At 36.2% G+C, this 14108-nt stretch overlaps 1 protein-coding gene across 5 annotated transcripts in view; it reads left to right on the forward strand.

Annotated features, from left to right (window-relative positions):
• The window catches only part of MARCHF1 (membrane associated ring-CH-type finger 1), a 204377-nt gene that overhangs the window by 143940 nt on the left and 46329 nt on the right, over positions 1-14108 (forward strand). The gene's annotated exons all lie outside the window — the stretch shown is intronic.

Below are 14108 nucleotides of genomic sequence, written 5' to 3' on the forward strand. Positions count from 1 at the left end.
TATGAAGAACTGCAGAGGTACAGTCAGGTCACCAACAATTCTAAAGCAAAATACAGAGAAATAAATTAAATAAGAATGGCTTGCCTGTGCTAACTTAATTGACAAACTGTCTCACAAGTGACTTAATCATAGGAGGAAAAGAGGACAGATGGCTTGATAAGAAGATGCATTTTTCTCTGGTGGCCACAGATGAATTTGAAAAGATTATGGCAAGGGACCTTTGGAAGGAATGTGATTCAGCTCCACTATGAAAATAGAATACAATACAGTGCATATATGCAATACAATACAGTGCATTTTCTAGAAAGTCTTTGTTATGGCAGTTTATAATACATTGCAAATGCATAATTAATAAACTAGTGATACAGCAGTGAATGTTTATGTGACAGGTATGATTCTTGTCCAACTAAATTTATTGAAACCAGTAATTATATAAAACCTTTTAGTGGCAATTCTTTACTGCCAGATAATACCTATGGTGGTACATATAATTTTTACCCTAAAAATATAACGAGTTCTTTATTATATTTCTCTTTATTTCCTTTTTATGCTCTTTAAAGTGCGTGAGAGTAAAAGAGGAGAGGAAATTACCCTTAATTTACCAGATTTTTAATTGCCCAATATACAACCTTGTTTCCATGGAGATTAGCACACAATTGATTCACTCACTGCTGCTGCAGATCCTGATAAGGGAACACCTTAATGGGTTATTGGGTGAACATCTGACTGTACTAAATAGTTGAATAAAGCATGGGGATCATTTATTTTTTGTCTGCAGTGAAGGTTACCGGTAACCCAATGTCTACTCTCAGATTTCAGTAAGGATTTTTAAATGACATGCAACTTTTCATCCTCTGTTCACGTTTCACGTCATGTTTTCTCAGTGCAGTAAAAATACGTGTACCAATTACAGCCCCTGGAGAAGCACACTGAAAAACTGAACTGAAAAGTAATGTAAATATGAACTCAAAGCTTTGTGCCCTGTGGCACTTAGGGCTGGAATCAAGCTTGGAACGTGGTATAGATTTGATTTGTGAAAAAGGTGTTGCTTCTTCATAATTAAAGTGGAAGACTAGATCCTTGCTGCTGACAGGGTATCAGCTGTTGCAGGGGGAGATCTTCCTTGCACTTTGCAGATCCTGCAGCTGGCTCAGTACTCCTGGTACTGATTTTTGCAGTGAAAGAACTGCAACTAATTGCAGACTGCCAATTACTTGTGTATGAGGAAACAGAGTATGAGAGAGTGACTGCAGGGGTATGAATATGAATGCCTCCTTCTCTGGAGACAGACAAGACCTGTCTAAACATCTGCCCTTATAACCTTCTTTTGGGAAGCTGCTTTAGCAGGAGGTTGGACTTAGTGATCACTGGAGATCCCTTCCAACCCCAACAAGCCTTTGATTCTGTGATTATGGCATTGCCCATTGCATGGAAAGAGAGCTGAGACATTTATATGGCTTTTCTCTCTCAGTTGCTTTGTATAAAGAGTGCTTTGCCTTATAGGTTTTTTACATCATGTAGGCCTGACCTATTTTATCTATATAATACTAAATGTTCTGTCTTTTATCTAGATCTGCTGAGCATACTTTAATTCAATTTATGTAGGAAGCATAATCCAGGGAAGGAGAGGATCTCAGTCTGTGCTTACCAAGAATAGTGCAGGCTGATATAATTGGAGTGGCTAAGATACCGTGTTCACCAGGAATGTGATTGTCTGCCTCTGTGTGCTTCCACTGTCCATTCCAGCTAGATGGTGGGTAAATGGTAGCACAGTTTTGTACTTCCCATTTGTTGCAATCCCATAAAACTAGCAATAAAAAGGTAGAAAACAGTAACAGGATTTTATTAGATTTAAATAAATAAATAAAAATGTAATTTCAAGTTAGTAAGCATCCAGTGGTTTTAAAAGAGAAGTCATCAAGTAACTATTGCTATTAGGGATTAGATTTTCCTTTTTTATTGTCAGTAAAAATTTTTTGTGCACAATATAAGGTTATGTTCCTCATCATACTATTGACATCACATTGAGAAGTTCTGTCCATTTGTCCTTGTCTTCCCTTCTCAGTCTCTAATGTAGCTGAGTTATGTGCTGTAGCACCTGGCTGTATTACAGTTCAGTGGCTGTAGCACAGTCTACTTGCTTTGAATGCAAAAGGTTAATTTTGTTTCAGTGCAGATTAAATCTAGACACTGACCTTTACAACTGGGAAAACAGATAGAATTATAGCTTAATGAACCATCCAACCGGGATGCGTATTTGAAACGTGCTCAAGCAAACACAGATTTTTTGCACTACTGGGAGCCACATAGGAATAGTGGGTCACTGATATCCAGAAATACTATAATTATTCAGAATTAGACAAAAGAAAAAGTATATTATTGAAGCGATGAACCATATAGCTGAGCTTGGAAAGGATGAAGTTTACCTTGAATTGTAATACTGAAATTATGTCTTCATACTTTGTGTTTATTGTGAAATGGGAACAATGGAGAAGATACTGAAGTTCTTTGTTTTTCTAATTACATTTTTTGGTGATCTTTCCTGCTTCCTGACTCTGTAAGACAGTGTTAAAACTAAGTTCTTTGAAATTAAGGTGTATGCATCTAAATCTTACAAGAAACTCAACTTTGGAAGCAAGTGAAAAAATTGGTTCAATACCTTTAAGCCTGAAATTGAATGTCTGATCCTTTATCTGAGGCTCCTCTCCCTATTTTTTTTTTTTTTCCTTATTGTCTCAGATTGTGAAACTGCTATTTTGCTTGTTTATATCAATAACAGATAAGAATGCTCTTTTTGTCAGATAAAAAAAAAAAAAAAAAAAGTAAATTGGAGCTAAAGATGTTTTTTAGATCTGGAAGAGTCACTTGGGTGCCGTTTGCATTTTCATGGCCATGTAAGACAGTGTAGAACTGGTTCTCAAATATGTGAAAGATGGATGTTGTTGAGGATGCTCTGCATGCATCATACTGCAAACTGTGGATCGCTGCTGGAGATGAGTGAGCCAGATCTTCAATGGAGCTGATTCATGGTTGAGACTGCCTAAGTTATCAGATAAATATCTGCTTCAGGTATGAATGACAAAGTGTCATTTGTTTTCTTGCAATAATAAAACTGTACTCAAAGTCCTTTCCAACACAGCCTGCTAGAAATCCAAAAGCATGTTGCAGACTAAGAACCTAGAGCACTTATTATGCTCAAGACTTGCCATTCTGAAAAGAGAGAAGGTATGGTACCTGGTTAGAAAACAACAACAGTGATTTGTATGTAGCTTTGTTTCATACGACTTGTTGTGACTAAGTGGCACTCCTTGGTGAGAAAGTAGGTAAGAGAATAAAATGGGATCAAAGAAATGTCATTGTTGCCTGCAGTAATGGAAAAAAAGAAAAAAGGCAAAGCAGAAGGTATTAACTGATATTAAAGACGGTAATTAAAATGTTTCCTGAATGAGGGACTATTATTCAGTAGTGTTTTTAACAGCTAGAGCCAATGCATACAGGCAAACATAAATGCATAGAATATTGTGTGCAAATACTGGAGTAAATTACAATGTCAGGATGTTGCTCCCAACTCATTAGTTTAAAATCTATGCAGTAATTAACAGATATGAATAAAATAAATATAGTCTATTCTATATTCTGGTAAGTAGCTATTTATAGCCACTCTGGGAAAGTTTGAATTATCGTCTGTCCTAATTATGCCAAGGACTTTTTTATTATGTTTGAAGGTCTGACTGGGACTAATTAACAACTGCTTACAGTGTCTTTACATTATAGCTAATCAGATAATTTGGCAGAACCTCTTTTTATATTTCAGTTTTATTTTTCTGTTCTTCCTTTTATTAGTCACATCTGGATTATGAAATTGTGCTATCAACAGTAGAATCTTCCCTTGTCTTAAGTAAGGCTTTTTCTCTCTGTAGGGCAGTCTTCTCATTATCTCTTCCCCCCAGACTTCCTCCTTTTCTTCCCCTCGGTGTTTTTCTTTCCATCAGACATATTTGTCAGAAGGAGGTGTCACGTACATGTCTGTCTCTCAAGTCATCTTAGAGATGAATATGTAGGTTTCATCTGTCTGGGAGGAAAAGCTCCATAAAAGGCCTCTGTTATGAACATTTCTGACTTGCTTTTCAAGTCTGCTTAGAAATATGTGTATTATAAGTAACATGGGTTCCACACTTGTTTTTACTTACGTCTTTGTAAGTAGAAAATAAGATCAAAATTTTGCCATTTAATTAAACATGAATGTAGCTATAAAGAAAAAACATCAAAAAACAACTTCGTATAATGTTTTCCCTCTACCCTCTAGCTGAATAAATGAATATATAGTACCAGGCAGGCTTTGAGTGCTAAGAATAAGCCCAATTTGGTTGTAAATTCTCCAGCACTCCTTCACTACTGAATATATGGAATGTTTAAGGAAGACTAAAAACCAGAGAAAAGGAAAAAAACAAAAACAAAATGAAATAACTATGGCCTTGATCCTGAGCCTTGCTGACATAAAATACTCCAGACATAACTGAAATAAAAATCCAGCTGTTGTCACAGCAGCTCTACTAAGTAGAGTAGAGTGCGAGTAAATGACACATTTCTGAGTTTGTGCTGTAGTGACCCTGTATTAGCTTCTGTTATGATATTGTTTATGACAAGTTTCAGTAACTTTACAGATGCCAATCAGACAGAGGTTACTTGTAACAACATAATTGTTTCTGTATTGGAGTTCTGTAGTGATGTATGTGGAAAATTCCTGGTCTGAAGGTTGATGTGTGACTTGTCATTTATGGCGTATCAAATAATGTAGAAATAAGATTTGAACAAACTTTAGAACTAGTTCCGAAGCAGAGGGAAATTCATTGTCTATTTTAATCTGATGCTGTCTGATTCCTCCAAGTGTTCTATATGTTAATATGAATAAGTGTATCATTCAGTGAGCTTTCATGAGGATCTTTGTTGAAAATAAATATTTGACAGATCTTTGTCATCCAAGCACAAAATGTATTTTGCTTTGACATTTAGACAAGGGTTTGTAACATTCAAATTTAAGGTGAAAATCACAGACTATCTAATTGACTAACTTAATGAGTATATAATTAAACAATGAGCCACAAATTATCTCTGATAATTTAGCTATTAACCTCAGTTAATCTAACACTAAGATGTACTTTGGGATTTATAGAAGAGAGAGGAAAGTTGCTGATAAATGAGTCTGAGGAATCTATGTGCATCTTGGATTCATGTGGTATGACATTCCTTCATGTTCTTATATTTATTGTTTTCAGTTTGTGATTCTAGGGTTTCAGACATACTAAGGCTATAATGGTGTTTTAGGCCTTTGAATCTAGGGCTACAGGTACACAATTTATTCAGCTGGTAATATTTCTGATTTTGTGGCTGCGTCTGGCATTCACAATCACCAGGGCTGAAGCCAAGTTCTCTTAATCCCACTTCTGTTTAATTTTCTGTGAGCTGTTCTTATAAGTTCATCTACATTATGCACACAGAGATCCTTGAGATGCAAGTTTGCCGCACGGACAATGTGTCACAAGTGAGATCTGTAATAATGAGTTGTTTATTGTCCAGTTCTGTTTCTGTTGATTTTTTTTCTTAGCTCTTAGACTGGCAAAATACTACTTTGCACTTAAGCACATCCATGAATCTATATGCTATCTTTCTGGTTTTGCCATGGGCTCCTTTTAAGGTACTATAATATGAGGAATGGAGGTGCACTGGAATGCTTATTATATGTCACTTATATCCTATTATAGTATTTTCTGAGAGGATGTAGAAAGTACTGTTATATTTATGTAAGTGTACATATAGTGACCCAATATATAAACCTATTTTAAATTTTGTTTTGAAAACTGTTTTATGCAATCTTCTGATAGTTAATTCCTGCAAAGCAATAATATACAGTTTTCCAGGAGAACTAGATTTCTAACACTGATAGTAGGTGTAACCAAATTGTTCTTGCCACTTATGAAATTAGGATTCAGACTACTGCATTTTTTACATTAGTGTGACTGAAAGAAGAAGTTGGCCAAGTTGTTGCATATTAACTCTAATAATTAGAGTTTGAGTTAGTGTGGGGGTAGCAATGTATTATATATACCTTAAAGCATTCTACAAATTAGCTGGAGAATAATTTAGAAATTACAACTTCTTGAAATCTTGGGCTTAAGAACACCAAAGTGCAGCAGCAGCTTTTTCTAATGTATGTATTAAATCTTGGATCAAGAACTTAATTTTCTTCAAAGTTTTTTTTGTTTTGTTTTTGTTTTTTTGGGTTTTTTTTGTTTGTTTGTTTGTTTTTCCTGGTTCTTGTTGAAGTTTAGCCTGAATACTGAGTTAGAGTGGCCAGTGATTATAATAACATGAGACTATGAAAGAGAAAATACTTTGACGTGACGGAAAGGGAATGGGTGAGTTGAAAGACAAACGATTTTGAATTTTTATGGAACTAGTATTTATTCTGTAATGTGTTAAGATTCTGGCCTGTCACATATGCCTAATGTTTGTGATATATAAGTACCATATATCAATATATTCTGCTCTGAAATTAATTTCCATGTTGTTTAGCTCATTTCCATTCTTTTTTTTCTTATTCTGCTGTCCCAGGCCACCAGTACCTATTGAATGCCTAGACAGCCTTTAAAGGACTGGGAAAAATGTGATTTCCTTTCATTTTCCCTTTTACTTGGGGAAGTTTGAGTTTACAGTTTATAGAGACAATGATGACTTAATACCTGTAATCAGATAAAGACATACAAAAATGGTGGTCGATGGTGGTAGATGAACATACAGCATGTAAACAAGGCTTTTTTTTTTTTTTTTTAATAGCTCTGTTTTAAATTAGACACTTTGACTTTGTATATTTAATTACTCTCTTGTCCTTTGATAAACATTTGGCTGTTAGACAAGTTCTTGGACAGCCGGAGCCTTTAATCTCTGATATTAATTGGCTACGATCCAGCAGATCACAGTAACTGGCAGACAAGATAGTGGCCTTTGAATTCTGGCCTGTGGAAGAAATTAGTCTGTTTTTTCATTAAAGAATTTGAATATATTGATACTTAACAAATAAAAAGATGGAATGCATATCATACTGGGAATTCAAGTTTGGATGACATGGTCCACAGACAATTGTCTGTATCTATTTTTAAAAAAGCAAAAAAACAAAATGAAACAAAAAAAATGTGTTCTGACCACCAAAAGTGTTCATGCAAGACAGGATCATTGCATGGACCAGATGTTTGGGGAAACATTTCAACAGATGAGGAATGGATGTCTTACATAGCAGAAAAAAGTAATCAGCTTGATAATTGAATTGCCTTTGATTGGAGTTCAATATGGCAATGAAAAGATTGTCATCTTCATCTTAATGAGGAAGCCCCTGAGTGAGCTTCCTCAGACTTACAAAAAAGCTAAATTTTATTATGCTATGAGCTTTGGAAAATATAGTATCTATAAATCAGTTCCTGATAGCAATGAATAAAAATCACTGTTTATTGATCAGAGATGAAAATGATTAAATATGTTATCAGTAAGTGACAGAAATATGTGTAAATAATAGTTCAAGAAAGCTGCAGTGAAACTGCAAGTTTGTGTTGCATTTTTGTTCATCATAGAAGAGAGATAAACTGATATTTTGATCTCGTAGTGATTCTGTTTCACTTTCTTTTTCCATAGGTCAGACCTATTTAAAAGTAATTATATGCTGTGAATTTAAGTGATAAGTAAAAACTCGACTTATTTCATTGTCACATTGCCTTATTATTGTCACTGGACAATATTTGAAAGAGATTTGTTTAGTAACATATATGTCACACCTATGTAGCAGTGATAAAACAACATTAAACTGACTGTCAGGTATTAGGAAAACAGTGACGAATTACAAGCTCCAGACCATTTGTTATATTTGTATGCAGAGAGAAAAAAATTGGTGGTTGTCTTCATTTTCTGTAGCTGATTAATTCCAAGGAAAAATGATTTAAAAATAGTATTTGCAGTTTTCATAGGTGAGGTGTCTTTACCAACAACGCCCAAACACATTTCTCATAACATGTCTCTAGTAATAAGTGAATGTGAATCATGTATTAGTGCAATCACACAGGCTGTATATCATTGCCAGGTGATTTAGATATTATCAACCAAGTAGAGGGTGGTTTTGACATGTGGAAATCTTTCTTAAATTCTATCAGTTATAACTGAAGTATTCTGATTAATATAGTAAAATGATAGACATTAAATAGGCTGTAGTTAGACATTGATATTATAATAATAAAACACTCAATTTTTGCTGAATAGAAGTATCAGCAAAGAACAGTGTAACAGAAATGTTAGGAAGGTGTCTGTAGGATGAGTTTTAATTGTAAGTGTGACAGATAAATCTTCTATTGAAACTATATATCAGAGAAGTTAGAGTCTTGTATTTGAGTATGTATAGACTCAATATTTTCTGGCCATGAGCTGGCAGTAATGAATCGATGCAATTACTCTCCATCCCTGCAGAATACTCTTTTGACTCTAAGGAGCATGGTCTTCTAAATGCTTTTATGCATGGGGAAAAATTCACTTTTTGTCATTCCATATCGTGACATGACAGGTAAAATTAGTGATATTTTTGTACATTTATTTTTTTTATTTTCTCCTTTTTACTTTTCCCTTTAATTTGCTTTTTACTGTTTTTTTTTCTTTTTTAAGAATAATCTTTATTTATCACTAGCTTCTCCAGATTTAGTTAGTTACATGATCCCTCACTGCATTTCTCATTTAATTCTATCTGTAAGTAGTATTCCATTCACCTTTGTTGTACTTATGTATGTCATTCTATATAGACTGGTTTTTAAATTCATAGAATCACCAGGATTTGAAAAGATGTTTGTGGCCCAGAAGGTTAACCATATCCTTGGTTGCATCAAGAGAAGTGTGACCAGCAGGTTGAAGGAAGTGATTCTGCCCCTCAACGCTTCCCTTGTGAGACCCCACTTAGAGTACTGCATCTAGTTCTGGAGCCCCCAGCATGGAGCTGTTGGAGCAGATCCAGAGGAAGGCCACAAAGATGATCAGATGGCTGGAGCACCTCCACTATGAGGACAGACAGACGGAGCTGGGGCTCTTCAGTCTGGAGAAGAGAAAGAGGGACCTTATAGCAGCCTTCCAGGACCTGAAGGCAGCCTGTTGGAAAGCTGGGGAGGAACTTTTTTGATGGGCAGGTAGTGGCAGGATGAAGAGAAATGGTTTTAAACTGGAAGAGGGTAGACTAGATATCAGAAATATCAGAAAGAAATTCTTTCCTGTGAGGGTGGTGAGACACTGGAACAGGTTGTCCAGTGAAGCTGTGAACGCCCCCTCCCTGGAAGCATTCAAGGCCAGGCTGGAAGGGGCTGTGAGCAACCTGGTCTAGAGAAAGGTGTCCCTGCTGGGGGGGGGGGGGGGGGGGGGGTAAGAGGGTTGGAAGTAGATGATCTTATAGGGCCTTTCCAACCCATACCATTCTGTGATTTAATCCAGCCATACACCTACCACCACTATTTCCCCAGTAAATGATGTCCCTTTGGTTCTTCCTCTGTGTCTTTTTAAGAAGTAAGTAGTGGCAAGTTTCACTTGTCCTTCATTCCACACTTCATAATTTTTATCTCTGTGGTCAGCCCTGGATAAAGACAGGACCTTGCTGCTCAGCTAACAAGATCAGACAGTGAGGATATTTGGTCATTTTGTGCCAAGTCCTGTGAAATTGGAATCTTCCCTGTATTTTTAAGGGGAAAATTTATTGATACAGGCAGAAAGTGAAAATTTATTATCTGAATATGTTTCTTAAAAAAAATTGAAAGAGCAACAACAAAACAGATGCCAGGAGCACTGAGAATATGTGCAAAATGTAGGAGAAGTAAACTAAAGAGAAATATGATTTGTGAATATAGGCAAATGTAGAAGTAGAGTGAAATTCCAAGAAATTTGACTTAAATAGTGTGAATGTAGACTCAGTGATGTTAAGCCTTATTTTGTTACTGTATTTTTGTGTGAAAAAAGTGATACAGTAAACATGAGTGTTTACAGCAAAAATACATTCATTGCCTTGCATCCAAGGAGGTAGAAGGATCCACTGGCACCAGAGGCTGTGTGTGTTGCTTACTGTCTAAGTGTATGCTGAGTGCCTCACAGCTCCACTTCCTTGTACCAGAGGAGGTTTAGACTAGACACTAAGAAGGAACTCTTTCTCTCCGAGAGTGGTCAGGCACTGGAATGGCTGCCCAGGGAGGTGCTGGAGTCGCCATCCGTGGCAGTGTTCAAGAAGCGTCTGGATGGAGGAGCCACAAGATATGGTTTAGTGGTTTGCTGTAGCTACGGTAATGGGAGAACGGTTGGACTGGATGATCTTGTAGGTCCTGTGAGAAAAATTGTTCTGAGCCTCATTAAAATGCAATTAGCATTTTCAAATTAAGAGGATATTGTATCCGTTTCCAGGATATGTCTCATGCTTGTTATCAGCTTGTGCTACAAGTAAGCTGCTACGTTGTCTCCAGTGAGACTGATGTGATGTAAAGTAAGAGAGAAAAGGACCCAAATGCTCTGGAAATACCTTTAGAAGAAGCAGATGTGGTAACTCTGTCATATGCCTGTGTCATGCTATTGGAATTACAGGTTTCTCTTTAAAGGAAAAAATGCTGATAAAGAAAATAATTTCATAAAATGTTATGGGTCCAGAGGACGCCCACAGGGATTATTTAAGGGCTGAAGCACCTCTCCTGTGAAGGCAAGCTGATGGAACTGGGCTCATTCAGGATGGGAAAGAGAAGGCTGTGGGGAGGCCTTATTATGGCTTTCCAGTATTGAAAGGGAGATTATAAACAGGAGGGAAATAAGTTTTTTGCATGGGTAGATAGTGATAGGACAAGAGGGAATAATTTAAAACTAAAGGAAGGGAGATTTAGATTAGATGTCAGGGGGAAGTTCTTTACAGAGAGTGGTGAGGTGCTAAAACAGGCTGCCCAGATGCTGAGGATGTCCTGTCCCTGTAGGTGTTTAATGCCAGGTTGGATGGAGCCCTGGGCAGCTGATCTAGTACTTGATCCAGTATCTGTCAGGCCCTGCCTGTTACAGGAGGATGGAACTTGATGATCCTTAGGGTCCCTTCCAACCCAAGTAATTTTGTGAATGTGATTATTATTGCAGCCAAAGGAGTCAGAGAATATGGCAAGTAATGCATCTCTACATGATACTTCTGAAGGGCAACCCAAAAGCCCACTAATAGGGAAGTTGCTATATGATGGTTAGCTACTCTTCTACCCATATGTATGCTATATATTGTGCAAATAGAATGGAAAATAAGCAACTTATAGGATAGTACTTCTAGGTAACTGCTTTATGTCATGATGGATTAAATTGTTTCCACAGATGACAGCCAGAATGGAGTTTTTGAAGTGCTTTTGGCTTCCTAGGAAGCTTTATTTATGAAGATCAGCTGTTTCTTTACAGCAGTGGTGTATGGTATGGACCTTCAGTCTTCTAATGTTAACCTTCTGTGTGGGCTTTTTGTCTAATGACCTTGTAGGTGGTTTGACATTAACGTTTAACTTCTTAGTGAATAAACCCTATATATGTATCAAAGTAGTGAGTTATTTGCTTCAAAAGAAGAGAGATCAATTATTTCTTACATTAAAAAAGAAAGAAAAATTGATCTCTTATATCACTTACTCATTTCCATCCTCTCAATGTATAACCTCTCAAATGTAAAATAATAATGTGTGGGAAAGCAACTTTTATTATCACTGTTTAGCAAGCCTGCAAGAAAAACAATCTTCAGTGCAGAAAGTTCTTCACTGATGTTAGGAAGATAAATCAATTGTTCTTAATGATATATTTCATAAAAAGAAGTCATTGTAATAGAAGCACACAGGCATTCTTTAAAGACAGAATTTCAAAAGAAATAACTGTTCTGTGTTTTCCTTGTACAAGCAATCATGTAGCTTCATTGTGAAAGTGAATGAGGAATTCTATCTTCAATTTATGTTTAGTTACTGCAATTTTTATTTATTTTTTTATTTTTTTATCCTCTTTGGGATAAATTGCCATGAAATGCCGGAAATGGGGGATTATGACAAAAAGTGTTGTTTTTTGGTCTTGAAAGAACGCCAGCATTCTTTCTCTCAATTAGACCATTCAGCAGATGGCTGGTACTTTGCGGTTTGGATGCTGGAATTGTCACTTGGAGGATCTGGAGCTTGTTGCAACTGAAGTAATGGAGATATATGCCATAGTGAAGAATGCATCATGTGAAAATCCTGGAGAGCTGCAGCCAGGGAACAGGATTTAGAAGTGAACCTTTGCTGACAATTAAAAGAGAGGAAGTTAGGCTTCCAGAGTTCACAACACTGTCAGAAAGTACAAAGTATTTCTTTAGCCTTAGTGGTGGAGGATAAAGGTTGCATACTTTCAGCAGGGAGTTTCTCAACTACGAACCCCATTCATATTTCCTAGCAGTGAAAGGGGAGTTAATTTCATGGGTCTGTAACTTTGGTTATTTTGAGGTCAAATCTGAGCTTCTCTGAACATTAACCCAGAAAATATGAAGTATATTTTTAATGGATATATATGAAGACATTCAAAAGTGAATTTATTGAATATTGTCTAGAAAGTATAAGAAAATGGTAATTTATTAAGCATATATGCCAAAGCTACAGCGCATAACATATCACAGAAGTAACAATAAAATCAAAGAATATGTCAGGTCAGGAGTCATCTGGTTCAGTTCCCTGCTCAAAGCAAGGCCAGCCTCAAGGACAAGATAGAATGGATGCCTGATAACTTGAATTTTTCCTTTCCAGGAAGAATTAAATAAGAACAACAACAACAGCAAAAAGATACTCTGACAGTTTAACCTGAAAGTGTTTAAATCCTGCGAAGAAGCCTGCATATGAGAATAAAATGAGGAATGATGTATGGTCAGGTAGTTCAGTGATGCTGGTTTTCTGAGAGCAGGAATATGTAGTGCTACTTACTGCTAGCGAAGATAAAGTGAAAAGAGTGAAGCATATTAATATCTCCTGTATAAAAGATCGATGATGCTAAAGGACGGAACAAAAACATAAGCTGCCTATGGTCTTGAGGAAGAGAAACACAGTAGATAAATATGAAACAGCAAGTAGGTTTGAAATTTTCTGTAGAGACTAATAAATTGTTGTGCAACTGTGTTTGGTTTTCATTTGTGTGTGCTTACTGGAGTTGTGAGATTGAAGTAACTCTTTTAATATAAAAATAGTTTACTAAATAGTTTACTGATAAATTGCCTAAGCTTCTTTTTTTCCTTATTTTTTCAACTTTTGCCATTGCATAACTGTTCTGTGCTACAAATTAACAGGGAAATACCTATTTTTAGACCAGAAATGTGCATTATAAATGAAGGAAATTTAAACGTTTTAATGGGCAGCTCCTGTATTTTTCTTTCACTCTTTAAATGAAAGATGAGGAGAGATGGATCATTATAAGGCTTTTATTGACGTATACATAGGAAATTACTCCCTGATTTGTCTGCCTGCTACAGTGATGCATGCATTGCTAATTAAACTGCAAGGGTGAACACTCTGCTTTGGTTTTTGTGCCCCTCTCCCAGTACACAGTCTAACAGTCTTGGATGAATAATATCTGATTCAACTAGGTAAAAATACATTTTGTTTTTATAGATGTTTCTCTTCAGTGCTTGAACCATATTTTCATTGCTGAGAGAAGCATTTCTATAATTACCATAAGATGACATGAATTTACCATGGGGATGAACATTCTTTCCAAAATATTTTTTTAACTGAAATAGTAATGTATTCAGCTGAAATACTGAACCATTGTTGGAGAAGCATAAATATTGATGATATAATTGTACCATTGCTTCACTTCATTTGAATTACCAGAGGGAGTTGCGGGGGGGAAAGGTTGTGCTGTAGAAATGTAGCTATTCAATGTATACTTCCTTAGTGGATTTCAGACTCTTGCTTTGCTCTGCGTGTGTAATTTTTGTGGAGGTGAGAGGATGGAAGAGTGAATGTTAAATTGAACCATATGTACCAGTAGCTACAATTTTTGTTCGTCAAATATGTCTGACCAAAAAGTCGTATATAGTG

Source organism: Excalfactoria chinensis, chromosome 4 (genome assembly GCF_039878825.1).
Source record: "Excalfactoria chinensis isolate bCotChi1 chromosome 4, bCotChi1.hap2, whole genome shotgun sequence".
Classification (NCBI taxonomy): Eukaryota; Metazoa; Chordata; class Aves; order Galliformes; family Phasianidae; genus Excalfactoria; species Excalfactoria chinensis.